Source organism: Rhinatrema bivittatum, chromosome 3, assembly GCF_901001135.1.
Source record: "Rhinatrema bivittatum chromosome 3, aRhiBiv1.1, whole genome shotgun sequence".
In the NCBI taxonomy this organism is placed as follows: domain Eukaryota; kingdom Metazoa; phylum Chordata; class Amphibia; order Gymnophiona; family Rhinatrematidae; genus Rhinatrema; species Rhinatrema bivittatum.
The window spans coordinates 53,272,754-53,287,387 of NC_042617.1; the positions used below are offsets into that span (position 1 = coordinate 53,272,754).

At 44.6% G+C, this 14,634-nt stretch overlaps 1 protein-coding gene across 1 annotated transcript in view; it reads left to right on the forward strand.

The window, feature by feature from the left end:
• Positions 1–14,634, forward strand: part of PACC1 (proton activated chloride channel 1) — a 90,660-nt gene that overhangs the window by 9,445 nt on the left and 66,581 nt on the right. The gene's annotated exons all lie outside the window — the stretch shown is intronic.

Genomic DNA, 14,634 nt, shown 5'->3' on the forward strand with positions numbered 1-14,634 from the left:
GAGCAGATCCAAACTGTCTCACAATCGTGTGTCAAGCAAAATATTCACACAGGCCCATGCTGGCCTTATTTCAGTTCTCAGGCTGAACTGGGTTACAGCTGAATTGAAAATCCAAACTGGGTTGAACCCCTCTGCTCTGGAATTTAGGACGGGGACTACTCTCCTTCAGCTTGGGATTCACAGCTTAGAAGGTCCCGCCCCCGATGTGCAGTGAGGAACGCTGTCTCGGGCAGTACTTGCTCAGAGGTTTGTCATCCTCCTCCGGGGATGATGGGCCTATGTGAATATTTCGCCTCTAGGCTGCTTATCTACAGCTGCACCACTTATAACCGTCAAGAGTGCAGTGGCTCGATGCACTGCTTCGATGTGTCTCGTTATCGCTTGTTCCGTTACTGTGTGACATTAATGGATTGGGGGCAGGATGTTGGTTTCCTCTGAAATGCCTTCATTCAGCAGTGGCTTTCTGTCGGCTGGTGAGCTTTGCGTACAGTGAGGAGAGTCATCGATGATGCAAAGGAAAAGGTGCTCTGAAAAAATCAGTCTGCACTTTCTTATGGCAAAAGCCGCATGCAAAGAGACGCTGCCACTTTCTCTGCAGGAGATTGTGGTTTTTATTTAACAGAACTTCACCAGACCTTCCACATCCAGTCTAAACTCACCACAGGTCCCCCTCTCTTCCAGTCTTTCCTCATCTTCACATTGCCCCTTCCATACATACAGATTTTCAAAAGGGCACGTGTGTAAATCGCCTTACACACACCGGGCCGATTTTCAAAGGCGGTCACGCGCATAAATCCCTGGGACGCGCGTATGTCCTGGGGCCACAGGGCGGGGCTAGAGGCCCCTGGCACAGTGGCCCCAGGACATACGCACGTCCCGGGGATTTACGCGCGTGACCGGGCCTCTAGTCCAAAATTGGAGTGGACTGGGAGGGAACTGAGCAAGGCCTCGGGTGTTGGCGCGCGCAGGATGCACAACTGCACCCCCTCTGCGCGCGCCGACCCCCAATTTTATAACATGCGCTCACGTGCACTTTTGAAAATGGATCCCTGTATGTACCCACGCTGTACATATATGAACATCATCCTGCACTCTTATTAGCATTCTTATGCGACTAAACCTGCAAGAAATGTTATAACATACAATACTTATAATAAAACATTACAAACATTACTGATACTAGTAAAAAAAAAAAATCTTACATGTTCCTCCTTTCAGAGGTAAGTGTTCTTCTTGGAAGCTGGTGAGCCACTATTTGTATGTTTAAGGGGTGGAGGGTCTTCCTGCTCTCTGGTTTGGTGTCAGTTCCACTGGAGGATCAACAAGACACGGTGAGGCAGAAAGAGAAAAAGGACAAATGACGGAGAATGCGCCATAGACGCAAATAGAACATAGGAAAAGGAAACATCCAAAAGGGCCATCTCTGCCACTCCAGGTCAAACCCCAGGTCATGCGTGCGAAAAACCTGGACTGGAGTAGGCAGGCCTTTTAGAGAAAAAGCTGCATAGTCTGTCTACTTGAAAAAAGCAATACAGAACAAGAGAGGAAAAAAACCAGTACAAGATGGAAGCAGTTTACACACACACATGATTAAAATTAAGATATGTATTTTTGTTTACATTTTTTAATTGCATTATGTGAAAACAAGTGGATACTTAGTGGAGCTGGCTAGTGGGAGTTGGGGGGGGGGGAGGGGGGTCCCAGAACTGGTCTGAGTACCCCACTGGAGACAGAGTGGCTGGGAACTGGAGGGGTTTGGCCATGGTCCCTTTCACTCTTGCAACGTGTGGCGGCAGCATACGATCCCTGCCATTTTATATTGTGCAGCACCAGAGCCAGGGTGGCGCAGCAGAGCTATTTAAAGGGAACCCATCTGTTTGAGTCCAGTTGGCGCCAATGAAAGACATCCTCTGTAGATTTCTCACAAGGAAATAAACAGGCAGGAAGGGTGCGTGGCAGCAGATACTCCTCTGGCTCCAGATGCAGTCCTTCCTTTGTGAATGCCTTAGCTGTCTGCATATCTCCTGGCATGCATTATCCCTCTACAGTACTGAAAAACTACAAGATGAGCAGAGCTTTCTGTCATATCGTTTGCTTTCACAATCTGGATGATGAATGTGGTGTGCAGATTTGCCAGAGCGCTCCTCTGTAAATATGGTTGTGGTGGGCAGAGATGGAGGCTTTATGTGGCGTAGATGAAGCTCCCACAGCTTCTACATTTGCTGTTTTGTGTTAATGTGTTGGGTGCTGTCGTGCACTGTCATTCTAGCAGTGGTTCTCAACATTTTTTCAGTCGGGACACACCTGACAGATGGTTCTCACATGCGTGACACACTACTCATTACAATCTATGACAGATCGACCGCCTCAAGTTATCTGCGGAGGAGAAGCAGAGGTGCCATAATCTCAACCTGTGCCTATATTGTGCCACATCTAGGCACTTTGCAAGTCGCTGTCTGACTAAGCTGGGAAGGTCCAGGACCTAAGTCTGGTGGGAGAGGCCACCCAAGATTGTCCCTGCACCTCTCCAGAAGTTCTAGTTCCAGTACGTCTCTCACTTGGGGACATCCTCGTTGATACTCTTGCATTCCTGGTTTCCCACTGCTGGTAGCAGCTTCGTGAGGACTTGATCTATCATTATAAGATCCCGATGGTTCCTTTGGCTATTTTGCTCTCAATCTCATCCATGTACAGAGAGCGTTTTTGCCTGGACGTGTCATGAGGCCTCCTACCATGCAAACTGGTATTCCATATGACGAGCAGGGGGCCTATCAGAGAAGGTGACGAACGGAAGACCACCTTTAATACCTGTGACTGACACTATGAATACCTAGTCAATGCGCTTCGGGTTGGGTAATACCCCCACAGATTTCCTTCCCTCTATTCTTCCTTCCCTCTATTCTTCTTGCTTCCTCTCTCCCTGGGCCCCCCCTTACTTCCCATCCTCACCCCCATTATTTCACTGTATTCATCATATTTTATATAGCTTACTGAATTCATCTTATATCATCTAGTTTTAGTCCTGTAAATTCTCTCTCATATATTTCAGTTTATCTTTTGCCTTTTTTACTAGATTCTCCTTATTTTATATTATCCATTTTTAGTCCTGTACTTTATTCCCCCTGTATTTCAGTATATTTTATGCCTTGAATTTCAGTAGATTTTACATCTTGTATTTCAGTATTTTTTTGCCCTGTTTTTCAGCATTTCCTATGCCTTGTTACCCCTGTACCATCTAGCCGTTATTTATTAGTTACGCCACTTTTTGTCTGAATCCTCTTCCCCTGTGTATTTTAGTACCCTTTTTCCTGTTTTACCTTCCTCTAGCTTCCTTGTTCATATTAGTTTCTCCTATTTTTCCATTTTACCCCTCCTCTCCCCCCTTGTTCTTTGGTTCCTCTATCGTTCCCTTGTTTCCCCTACCCTTGTTCTCTGTAATACGTTAAGTTATCTGTAAACTGATATGATGTACCCACGAATACCGGTATAGAAAAGTTCTTAAATAAATAAATGGTCAACGAGATCTTTTGGGACCTGATCTACTCCCACGTAGTGGTCTATCTGGATGACATTTTAGTTCTTAACGAAGCATCAACATCATGAGAAACAGGTCCTCCAGAGACTCCATGAATACCACCTCTATGCAAAGCTATAGAAGTGTATTTTCAAACAGATAGAACTCCCTTTCATAGGATATATCATCTCACCAAGGCCTACACATGGACCCAGAAAAGTTGAAGGCCATTCTAGAATGGTCTCACTCTGTGGGCCTCAAGGTGCTGCAGTACTTCCTGGGGTTTACGAATTACTATAGGCAATTTATTTATGATTATTACACCTTGGCGGCTCCGCTCACAGCCCTTACAAAGAAGGGCTCGGACACCATGAACTGGACCACCAATGCTATTCAAACCTTCAGGCGTCTCATCTAGGAGTTCACCCATGACTCGTATCTACACCACTCAGACCCTTCCAAGCTATTCATTCTGGAGATAGATGCATCTACCCTCTGGGTAGGCAATGTCCTCCTGCAGCATAACCAGAATGATACCCTTGTGATTTGCTCCTACTTCTCAAAAAATTCTGTCCTGCAGAAAAGAACTATACCATTGGAGATCGTGAGCTACTAGCAATCAAGTTAGCTTTAGAGGAATGGTGACACCTGTCAGAAGGGGCCAGACATCCAGTAGCCATCTATATGGATCACAAAAATCTGGGACACCTGACGCAAGTGCAGAGACTGAACCTACGGCAAGCCTGCTGGTTGCTGTTTATTTAAATTGGTTTGACTTCGAGTTGCAGTACTGTTCCACAGAGAAGAACCGCTGAGTCCATGCCCTCTCATGCTCCTTCGGTACTGAAGGCTCTCTGGAGTCCCCGTGACATATCGATCCTGCGAAGACTGTGGTTGCTGCCGCTTTTGCAGTTCCTTCTGGGAAGACTGTTGTTCCTTAGTGTTTACGCCAGAAGGTTCTTTAGTTGGGCCCATGACTCCCGGTTGGCGGGTCACCCAGATATCACCCGAACCTTGGAGTTAATCTTTTGACACTACTGATGGCCCCAGGTGAAGACTGATACTTAGTGCTATGTAGCAACCTCCCCCATGTGTGCCATGAATAAGAGTGTGATACAGTAAAGACAATGAGAATCGGACGATCAGAAGAAGCCCTTTATTTCAATGCCCGACTCTGGCCGAGTTTCGCTCATAGAGCTGCCTCAGGGGCAACTAAAATTGAACATATAAATATAAAACCTTAAAACAACACAATTAAATAATTCAAAACAATAAGGACATAAAATACATGTATAGATGTACGTACTTAAATCATAAAATAAAATACATGTATAGGTGTTCAAATAAAAATTAAAATAACACAATTAAATAATTAGAAATATAAAATACATGTATTAATGTGTGAATACAAACAAAAAGTGCTTGATACATGTATAGCTATATAAACTCATGGAATCCAAACAGATTAAAATTGCATTTGGACATCAACATGGTGTAGACAGAAAACAAAGAATGAATGATTCAATAGAACTGGAGAGGCTGACTTTCTATGAATGTAATTCTTAATCAGAGGATATAGTGGAGTCAATGTAATCATAGTTAGTGCTTACTTCAATTAGCAGGACTTAAAATATGCCTGCAGGGCTGCTGTCACACTGTCACAATGTCACAATATCATTAGTGTCTAACGTAGGAAACAGATACTATGGCTTTGTTTTACTGAGAAGCAACAGCACAAACTGTCCTTTAATTTGGAATGACCTTTTTATATTTTTTTAAAAAAGTATGTTTTTTTAAAAGTAAATTGGCAAAAGGTTTGTCCTAGTTATATATTTTATACAATTAATATTATGATGATAACTTATGGTTAATGTGCTATAGACTACTGGCTGTGCAATTCTCAATAGTTTTGAATGATTTTTTTAATTAATAGTAAGAACTTCATTTATTATTTTTAAACATTGCTAGTATAAGATAAAATTATATAACAAATGAATGGTTTGTTTAAAATCTATATGTTGTTGTTTCTATTTAGACACTAATGATATTGTGACATTGTGACAGTGTGACAGCAGCCCTGCAGGCATATTTTAAGTCCTGCTAATTGAAGTAAGCACTAACTATGATTACATTGACTCCACTATATCCTCTGATTAAGAATTACATTCATAGAAAGTCAGCCTCTCCAGTTCTATTGAATCATTCATTCTTTGTTTTCTGTCTACACCATGTTGATGTCCAAATGCAATTTTAATCTGTTTGGATTCCATGAGTTTATATAGCTATACATGTATCAAGCACTTTTTGTTTGTATTCACACATTAATACATGTATTTTATATTTCTAATTATTTAATTGTGTTATTTTAATTTTTATTTGAACACCTATACATGTATTTTATTTTATGATTTAAGTACGTACATCTATACATGTATTTTATGTCCTTATTGTTTTGAATTATTTAATTGTGTTGTTTTAAGGTTTTATATTTATATGTTCAATTTTAGTTGCCCCTGAGGCAGCTCTATGAGCAAAACTCGGCCAGAGTCGGGCATTGAAATAAAGGGCTTCTTCTGATCGTCCGATTCTCATTGTCTTTACTGTATCACAGCCAACTGGATCGGCTTCCGATTTGCTTTTTGGGTCCATGAATAAGAGTGTGCCAGCTTGACCTTGGAGGTTGTTACAGCCGCTGCCAGCCCCTAAGGAACCCCGGACCCACTTGGCCACTGACTTTGTTACTGACCTTCCCCTCTCTAGTGGCAGCATCATTATACGGGTGGTGGTGGATTGAAGTCCCTGTGGAAGAAGTCCAGGAAATCTTGGATTTCCAAAAGGTCCAGAACCAGAGTCAATATCTAAACTTCTGGAAAAACTGTGGGTCTGAAGAAAGTTCCTGGGAACCAGCCTCCAACCTCCAGGCCCTCCAGCTAGCACTTGAATTCCACAGGAGGTTTCCCAGGAAACCCGAACTCAGAAGACTGGGGAGGAGGCTTTGGAGGGGGGGGGGGGTTTACTGTTATGCTCAGCAGCTGACAGGATGGCTCCACGCACTGCCTCACTCAGCCTGGATGCCACTAACTTGCTCCGACGCTGGGCCCTGCTCAGGGTTACAGGGAGCATCAGCGGTAAAGAGGGATTTGAACCTTGGATTTCCTGGATCTCAGCTTGCCGCTTTAACCACTAAGGCTACTCCTTTTATTTTTACATGCTCCTATCCTGCAATTCCAATGAAATGACCAGTGCGGCTAACAGCTTTACATGTATAATAAGAACATAAGAACATAAGAAAATGCCATACTGGGTCAGACCAAGGGTCCATCAAGCCCAGCATCCTGTTTCCAACAGTGGCCAATCCAGGTCATAAGAACCTGGTAAGTACCCAAAAACTAAGTCTATTCCATGTAACCATTGCTAATGGCAGTGGCTATTCTCTAAGTGAACTTAATAGCAGGTAATGGACTTCTCCTCCAAGAACTTATCCAATCCTTTTTTAAACACAGCTATACTAACTGCACTGACCACATCCCCTGGTAACAAATTCCAGAGTTTAATTGTGCGTTGAGTAAAAAAGAACTTTCTCCGATTAGTTTTAAATGTGCCCCATGCTAACTTCATGGAGTGCCCCCTAGTCTTTCTACTATCCGAAAGAGTAAATAACCGATTCACATCTACCCATTCTAGACCTCTCATGATTTTAAACACCTCTATCATATCCCCCCTCAGTCATCTCTTCTCCAAGCTGAAAAGTCCTAACCTCTTCAGTCTTTCTTCGTAGGGAAGCTGTTCCATTCCCCTTATCATTTTGGTAGCCCTTCTCTGTACCTTCTCCATCGCAATTATATCTTTTTTGAGATGCGGCGACCAGAACTGTACACAGTATTCAAGGTGCGGTCTCACCATGGAGCGATACAGAGGCATTATGACATTTTCCATTTTATTCACCATTCCCTTTCTAATAATTCCCAACATTCTGTTTGCTTTTTTGACTGCCGCAGCACACTGAACCGACGATTTCAATGTGTTATCCACTATGACACCTAGATCTCTTTCTTGGGTTGTAGCACCTAATTTGGAACCTAACATTGTGTAATTATAGCATGGGTTATTTTTCCCTATATGCATTACCTTGCACTTATCCACATTAAATTTCATCTGCCATTTGGATGCCCAATTTTCCAGTCTCACAAGGTCTTCCTGCAATTTATCACTTACACAGTAAAATGGGACATAAATTCATAAATAATACATCCTGCATAGTTTCTGACAGAAAAATTACCTGCAGAGAAAGAAGGCACAATCTCTTGTGCCCGTGTGGGCACAAGAGATTGATTACTGGTGCAAACCCCCTAGGTAAAAGTTTCTAGGAAGTCTGCACTAACATGGGCAGGTTTGATTATTGGCCCCTTGATGTTTTGAATAAGTAAAATCTGTGCTGAGCTGCCTGTGTTACACCTTTAAGGACAGGAGAATTCTTTATTAAGGAGAAGGCTGATATGATTTGAAACAATCGTGTGTTGTTTGGGGGTTAGGATGAATACATTTGCCTTTCAAGTCTGTAGTTATTCATGCTGTCTATCTTCCTAAGCCTTTTTCCTCTCTAAGATTTTTTTCTGTATTGATTGTGCCAAACTATATTTTTTGTGTGTTTGGGAGTTTGATTGTGCTTTGAGGAATATATTTTTTGCTGTTCGGGAGTTTGAACTTTCTGTTTGAGGGATGATAAAGATTTTAAAAACATGTTTTTTGGCTGTTTGAGAGTATGATAGAAATGGTTCCTTGTTTGTCCCACCAACCCCTGTCTTGCCCCTACATTTATGGACTATTGCCCTATTAGGGAACAGGGAGAACATTTACATAATAGGAACCAATTAGTGCTTTAGACACATAAGTGCAAAGTAAGCCTTCATTCAAACTTGGTTTCCTTATCATCCTGCTAGACCAGCAATTGGGTTTTACTCCGCCTCCCAGCTGACAGAGAGAGAGAGAGGACATGTCTTTTTCTCCATGCATTTCTGGATAAAGGGAGGTGCAGCCTGGGCCCTTGCCAGTAATCTCTCTCCAGCAGATGGTGGGCATGTGGATTGGTGCAGGAACTGCAGAAGGACCTTGTGAGACTAAGAGACTAGGCATCTAAATGGCAGATGCCATTTCATGTGGAGAAATGGACATACAGAAAAATAATCCCAACTACAGGTACACGATGCTGTATTCCATGTCACCACCCAGGAAAAGGGCCTTGTGAACAATACCTTTATATATTCAGCTGTGTGTGTGTGTGTCAGCGGTCATAAAGGCAAATAATATATTGGGAATTATTTGGAAAGGAATCGAGAACAAAACTGAGAATATCATAATACCTTGGTGTGACTGCACCTTGAGTACTATATGCAGTTTTGGTCATCCCATCTCAAAAAAGCGATAGAAAAGGGTGTTGACAAGCTCCCTTATGGAGAAAGGCTAAACAGATTAGGGCTTTTTATCTTGGAGAAAAGGTGACTGAAAGGGGGATATGATTGAGATTTTAAAATCATGAATGGAGTGGAACGGGTAAATGGAATAGTAATTCACCCTTTCAGACAACACTAGAAGTAGGGGACACACATTGAAACTAGCAACCAGCAGCTTTAAAAGAAATTGTAGGAAGTAATTTGTTTTGCTCAGCGCACAATCAAGCAATGGAATTTGTTGTCAGAGCACATGGTCAAGGCATCTAACGTAGTGAGGTTCGAAAGTGTGTTGACATATTCCTGAAGGAAAAGTCCATAAATAATTATTAGTCAGATAGAATTGGGAAAATCATGGCTTATCCTTGGAAGTGAAATAGATTAACTATTTGAGATTTTCCAGGTACTTGTGACTTGGACTGGCCATTGTCGGAGACAGTATGCTGGGCTTGATGGACCTTGGTTTGACCCTCAGTGGAACTTATGTTATTATGTTCTTAAATTCCAGGCTGCCAGGATCCTTGGCCCTGCCATGGAGTGGTTGAACAGAGGTTGGACTGCTCCTTAGGCACAGCCCTTCTTTGGGGTGATTCCCCTTTTGAGCAACTCTACCTCCCAGGGCCTTTTGGTATTTCCTTGGTAGAATTGTCTTTGATGTTGATCCAAGGTTTATTAGTGGTCTTGGTTGATTGCCTGTTGTAGGCAGATCCCAGGCATTTTGGCCTGATTGAGCCTTCAGGAGGTGAAGCAGTGGGGAGAGTGTCCCTTAGTGAACCTATGCCAATTCTCCCCTCCTCCCTCTTTCTCTACATTATGCAGAGGCTTGGTGAGAGTGATTTACCATTGGTTTCAGATTTTGGCATGGGTTCGATCCCTGCTGACCATCATTGCTCTGCTACAAAGTGGCCAAGGGTAGCTCTAGGTTCCTTGGATTTCCTGGCCTCCCTGCCTCCTCTGAATCCCCTAATAGATCGGGTGTGGATAAACAGTTAGGCTCGGATGATTTGTTGGATTCCTTGGGGGAAGGGGAGTTGTCTATGTAGGATGAGAGATAGTCACTAGACTCTTCCTTAAGAAAAATCATTATTCAAACTGTTTCCTTACTCAAGATGTCAGACTCTAAGATAGAGGAATGTATGGAGGAAGATCCTATTTTGGAAGGAATCCTCAAGCCTCCAAAGCCTTGAAATGCATGGTGCTGGCAGGATGAGAATCCCCTCAAGGTGGGTTTAAAGAGAGTAACAAATTGTACCCCTAGCCTGTTGAGTACAAGGAGAACTTCCTTCAAGTTCCCGGGATAGACGCTGTGGTGTCAGCATAGCACACAAGACTACTATACCAGTAGAAGGTGATATGGCTTCAAGGATTCACAGGATAAAAAGATTGAAGCCCTCCTAAAACAGGCCTTCTTAGCAATGGTACTGGCCATTCAGACCTATATTTGTGGAGGAGATATTTCTTGGGCCATGGTTTACTAGATTCAGCAGCATCCTGAGAGTCCAGAGTTAACATGTTTAGAATTTGGCATTGCGTTTTTGGCGGATGCCATTTATGACCTTGTCAGGATCACCTCTCATTCAGTGGCCACTGTGGCTGCAGTTCAAAGACCACTATGGTTGTATAATTGAGCAAGGGATACTGCATCCAAAACCCATTTCAGTAAGTTGCCCTTTAAAGGCAAATTACTTTTTGGTGAGGAACTGGAAAAGCTGGTCAAAGTTCTGAGCAAATCCAAGCCTCAGAGGCTTCCAGTTCCTTCCATTAGTGAAGGGAAGGTCATGTTGTCTCACAATGCCACAGCAGTTGCATATGTGACAAGTAAGGAGGCACGAAGAGTCCCAAGCTGGTCCAGGAGACATCTGTTTTCCAGTGGGCAGTGCAGAATTTGGCTCACCTTTGTGCGACTCACATCCCAGGAGTCTAGGCTGACTTTCTTAACAGAAGCATTCAGGATCCTGGGGAGTGGAAACTCAGCCACGAGAGTTTCCAGTTAATAGTGAACCAGTGAGGTGGTACCCACTCTGATGCTGGTAGTTGAAGTAGAAAGGAAACCCCGAGGAGTGGAGGTCCCAGACGAACAATGCCCCCGAGGAGTGGGTACCATAGTCGTCCTGGTATTGAGTAGGCAACCCTGAAGGGTAGGTAGGAGCACGGCAAAGCCCCTGAGGAGCGGGTACCTTAAGCGGCCTAGTTGGTAGGAGGTAACCCCGGAGGGAAAGGAGGAGCGAGGCAAGGCCCCCGTGAAGCGGGTACCTAAGTTGTCCTGGAGCGAGAGTATACAGAGCGGGAGTGTCTGGTAATGTGGAGAGATCAGCATGGAGGATTCCTTGTTAACTCGTAGAAGGAATCGTGAGCGGAGATTAAATACCAGAGCTAGTGATGTCATGCGGTGGGGACGCCCCCGAGGTTCCCGCCATGACTCACGTAAAGGACGGGGCTGCGCGTGCACGCGTATCCCTAGGTGACTCCTGGAGAAAGATGGCGAACGCAGTCGCCCATGCCGGACCTGGGATGCCAGACGGTACGGTGAGGAGAAGCGGAGGCAGCCATCTTCCTGAAATGAACTGAGTCAGGTAGAAAAAAGGTGAGCAATAGAGGGCGCAGCCATCTGCGACCGACGGGCGCAACATTCATCAAGGCCTTTGACACAGTTTCACCTAGCTGACTTACAAACAAACTGAGTGCCCTAGGTATGGGCCTTAAAAAGACTGATTAGGTTAGAAACTGGTTGAGGGGGAAGCAACAAAGGGTAGTGGTAAATGGAGTTCACTTCGAGGAAAGGAGGGTTACCAGTGGTGTGCCTTGGTCCAGTTCTTTTCAATATTTCTGTTGGCACTATTGTGGAAGGGCTATTGGGAAAGGTTTGCCTTTTTGCGGATGATGCCAAAATCTGCAACAGGGCAGACTTCCCGGAAAGTGTGGAAAACATAAGTAGGGATCTAGTGAAGCTTGAGGAATGGTCTGGAGTGTGGCAGCTATGTTTCTGGACAGGTGGGTGGACATACATGAGGTTTTCTCTCTATACTTGTTTGAAATGTTTTGTTTTTTTCTGCTGCATTGAATGCTCTAATTTATCTTTCAGTACTTTATCATTCAGATACTGGGATTTCTCTGTGCTGCACCACCTACACATAGTGATAATGATGTCACGGAAAAATCTGTGTGCTCTGCCTCCATCTGCTTGTAGGGGGACATTACCTACCAATTTGGACTGGACTAGACTGGTGTAGCAGGACTTATAGAAAGGAGAAATATTTTCCTGTAAATTTCCTTTCTTTTAGTATAAGTCCTTATATGGAATGGGGCAAAATGAGGACTGAATCAGCTTGCCTCTGTTAAGCTGGAGGTAGTGGTGATTTTTGGCTGGGTCATCGACCTAGAATCTTTTTGAACTGACAGTTTTGTTTTTCATGAATTTGCCTTGGTTCAAGGCTCTGGAGGCCAGGGAAAGGAGCCACAGACATAGTTAAGGCACTGCAAGCGTTTTCAAGGCTTGTTGGCCAGTTGCTGGCCTTTTTGGGTCACTGATCTTGCGAGATCGGCGGCTAGGAAGTGCCGGCACCCAACCTGTGAGTTTCAGAAATGCTCAAGGTGCTGGGATGGGGGCGGCTGGCGGAGCTTATCCCGCCAGCTGCCAAAGACATCAGACCTCCACCCACTCCCCTCCCGACATCTTCTGTAGTAGCTGGTGGAGCTCTTCCTGCCATTCACCAAAGAAAGAAAGATGCTATTGCTGCTGTCCACCCAACCTGAAATGTGGTGGCTGACAGAGCCCATCCCGCCAGCTGTTGAAGACATTAGACTGTCGCCCATGCAACCTCTGCTGGAGCAGCTGGCTGGGGGGGGGGGGAGGAGAATGAGAAACAAAGTCCGGGCTGGGAGTGGGCGTGGGCGTGGGTGTGGGAGAGAGAAGGCTGACATAGGCGAACCCTCTCCTCACCCTTGCCTGGAGGTATTTGGGGACCCTGTTATGATATTCAGGCTCAGATTCTTCTGCCTTCTGGGAGCAAGTGATATCATCGACCGGGATGAAAGCCTGAGCACGAGCTCCCTTTGGTGGATTTTTTTTAAGCCAGAGTTTCTGTTTTTGTTTAATTCTTTTTGATTGATTGATTATCTTTTTTTGGCTTCATGAGTTATTCTGTGGCCACCCGTTGAAAGACTTGATTTAAAGGATTCCTCCTACTCGGGAGGATTGGGGTTCAGTCAGGAGGGTGAACATATGGCATTTGGAAGAAGAACAGCGGGGAGAGTCAGGAGGAGGCTTCCGCTGTCAGAGCATTGCAAATTCCCACTCGCTCTGAGATTCAAGCTTGGTGGGAAAAGGATATCTCCTCTCTCAAAGGTGAAATTTTGAAGGCTGTAACCACCTTGAGGAATGAGGATTGTGGGGATAGGCAAGAAAGCTGAGCAGCTGGAATCCAGATTGGATGTAGAAGCAAAAAAATGTCAGAGTTCAAAAAAAAAAAAAAAAAAGAAAATATGAAAAGGTTGGAGCAGTCTACTAGTGACCAAATTGAGGGCTTGTAAAATCGTTCCAGGCGTAATGATTTGAGGATTCGAGGTATCCTGGAGACCGGCGATTACACTGATTGTGAAAGAGTGATGGAACAGGTGGGTAAGCTGACCCCGACCACTTGTGGCTCTCTCGATCAAGATCACGATTTAGAAGTAACAAAAGGTAAAGAAAACCTGTCAGCTGTGGGTTCCTCTCTCCTCTGCCCCTCCCCCGGGCTTCCCCAGGTGCCCATGGAGCAGGAGCGATTCCCCAGTAGCTCCTGCCTTGTTTAAACCTACGGAGGGTATAATGGGGAAGGGGGGGGGGGGGGAGGGGTACTGTGGATAGTGCTGAGTTGGGAGCATGTGGGGGGCTCCAGGACTGGCAGTACCTGCCAGAGTTTTTATTTAAGAAAAAAAAAAAAAAGGAACAAAATTCTGTTTTTCCTTTTGTTTTCAAAACGAAAGCACATCCCTGCAATGTTGTGTTCCGGCTGGTGGGAGGAAACGTAGACGTTTTGCTTTGTGCGCTAGTTCTGTAGTAGCACATTGGTTCTTAAGTTACTTTGCTGCACTCGCTGCTGCAGACACAGAAGGCGCTTGGTAGACAGCACGGCCTCCAGTAATGCAAACAGCAGAGCAGCACCACCATGCATGGCGCACACAGGGACCAGGAGCTTGTGGCATGGCCCGAGGTTTTCCCCTGACAGGAGACTTGTGCCCTTGTGGTGTGGGGGCTTCTTCTGCTCCTCTGTTGCTGCTGATGTATTACATCACGTGATTTCGACCTGGATCCTCTGAGCTAAAGGGTCATTCTTGCTTGGAGAGGCCGGGTTTGCTGCCAATTTGGGAGGTACAGGGTCACGGAATATTTAGAAACCTGCAGAAAGTAAAGTTCATAAAGGTCCCTTGCTAGGGGATTATGATAAATCATTGACTTTCCGTGGGCCGGCGAGATGAATTAAGAGAGGTTTCTCAGCAGTATTACTGTCTTTCTTGGAAAACTAGTGCAGGGGTTATCAAGACAGTGTGGGCACTGCTGAGGTCGTAGTGAAAGCCCTTGGGAAGGGGGTAAAGTCCAACAATATAAAACATACCAGCTTGACTTCCTTCCGATTGGCTCTGTGCGGTGTTAGAGGGACGACCTGCCTCATGATTACATTGTTCCTGTCAGGT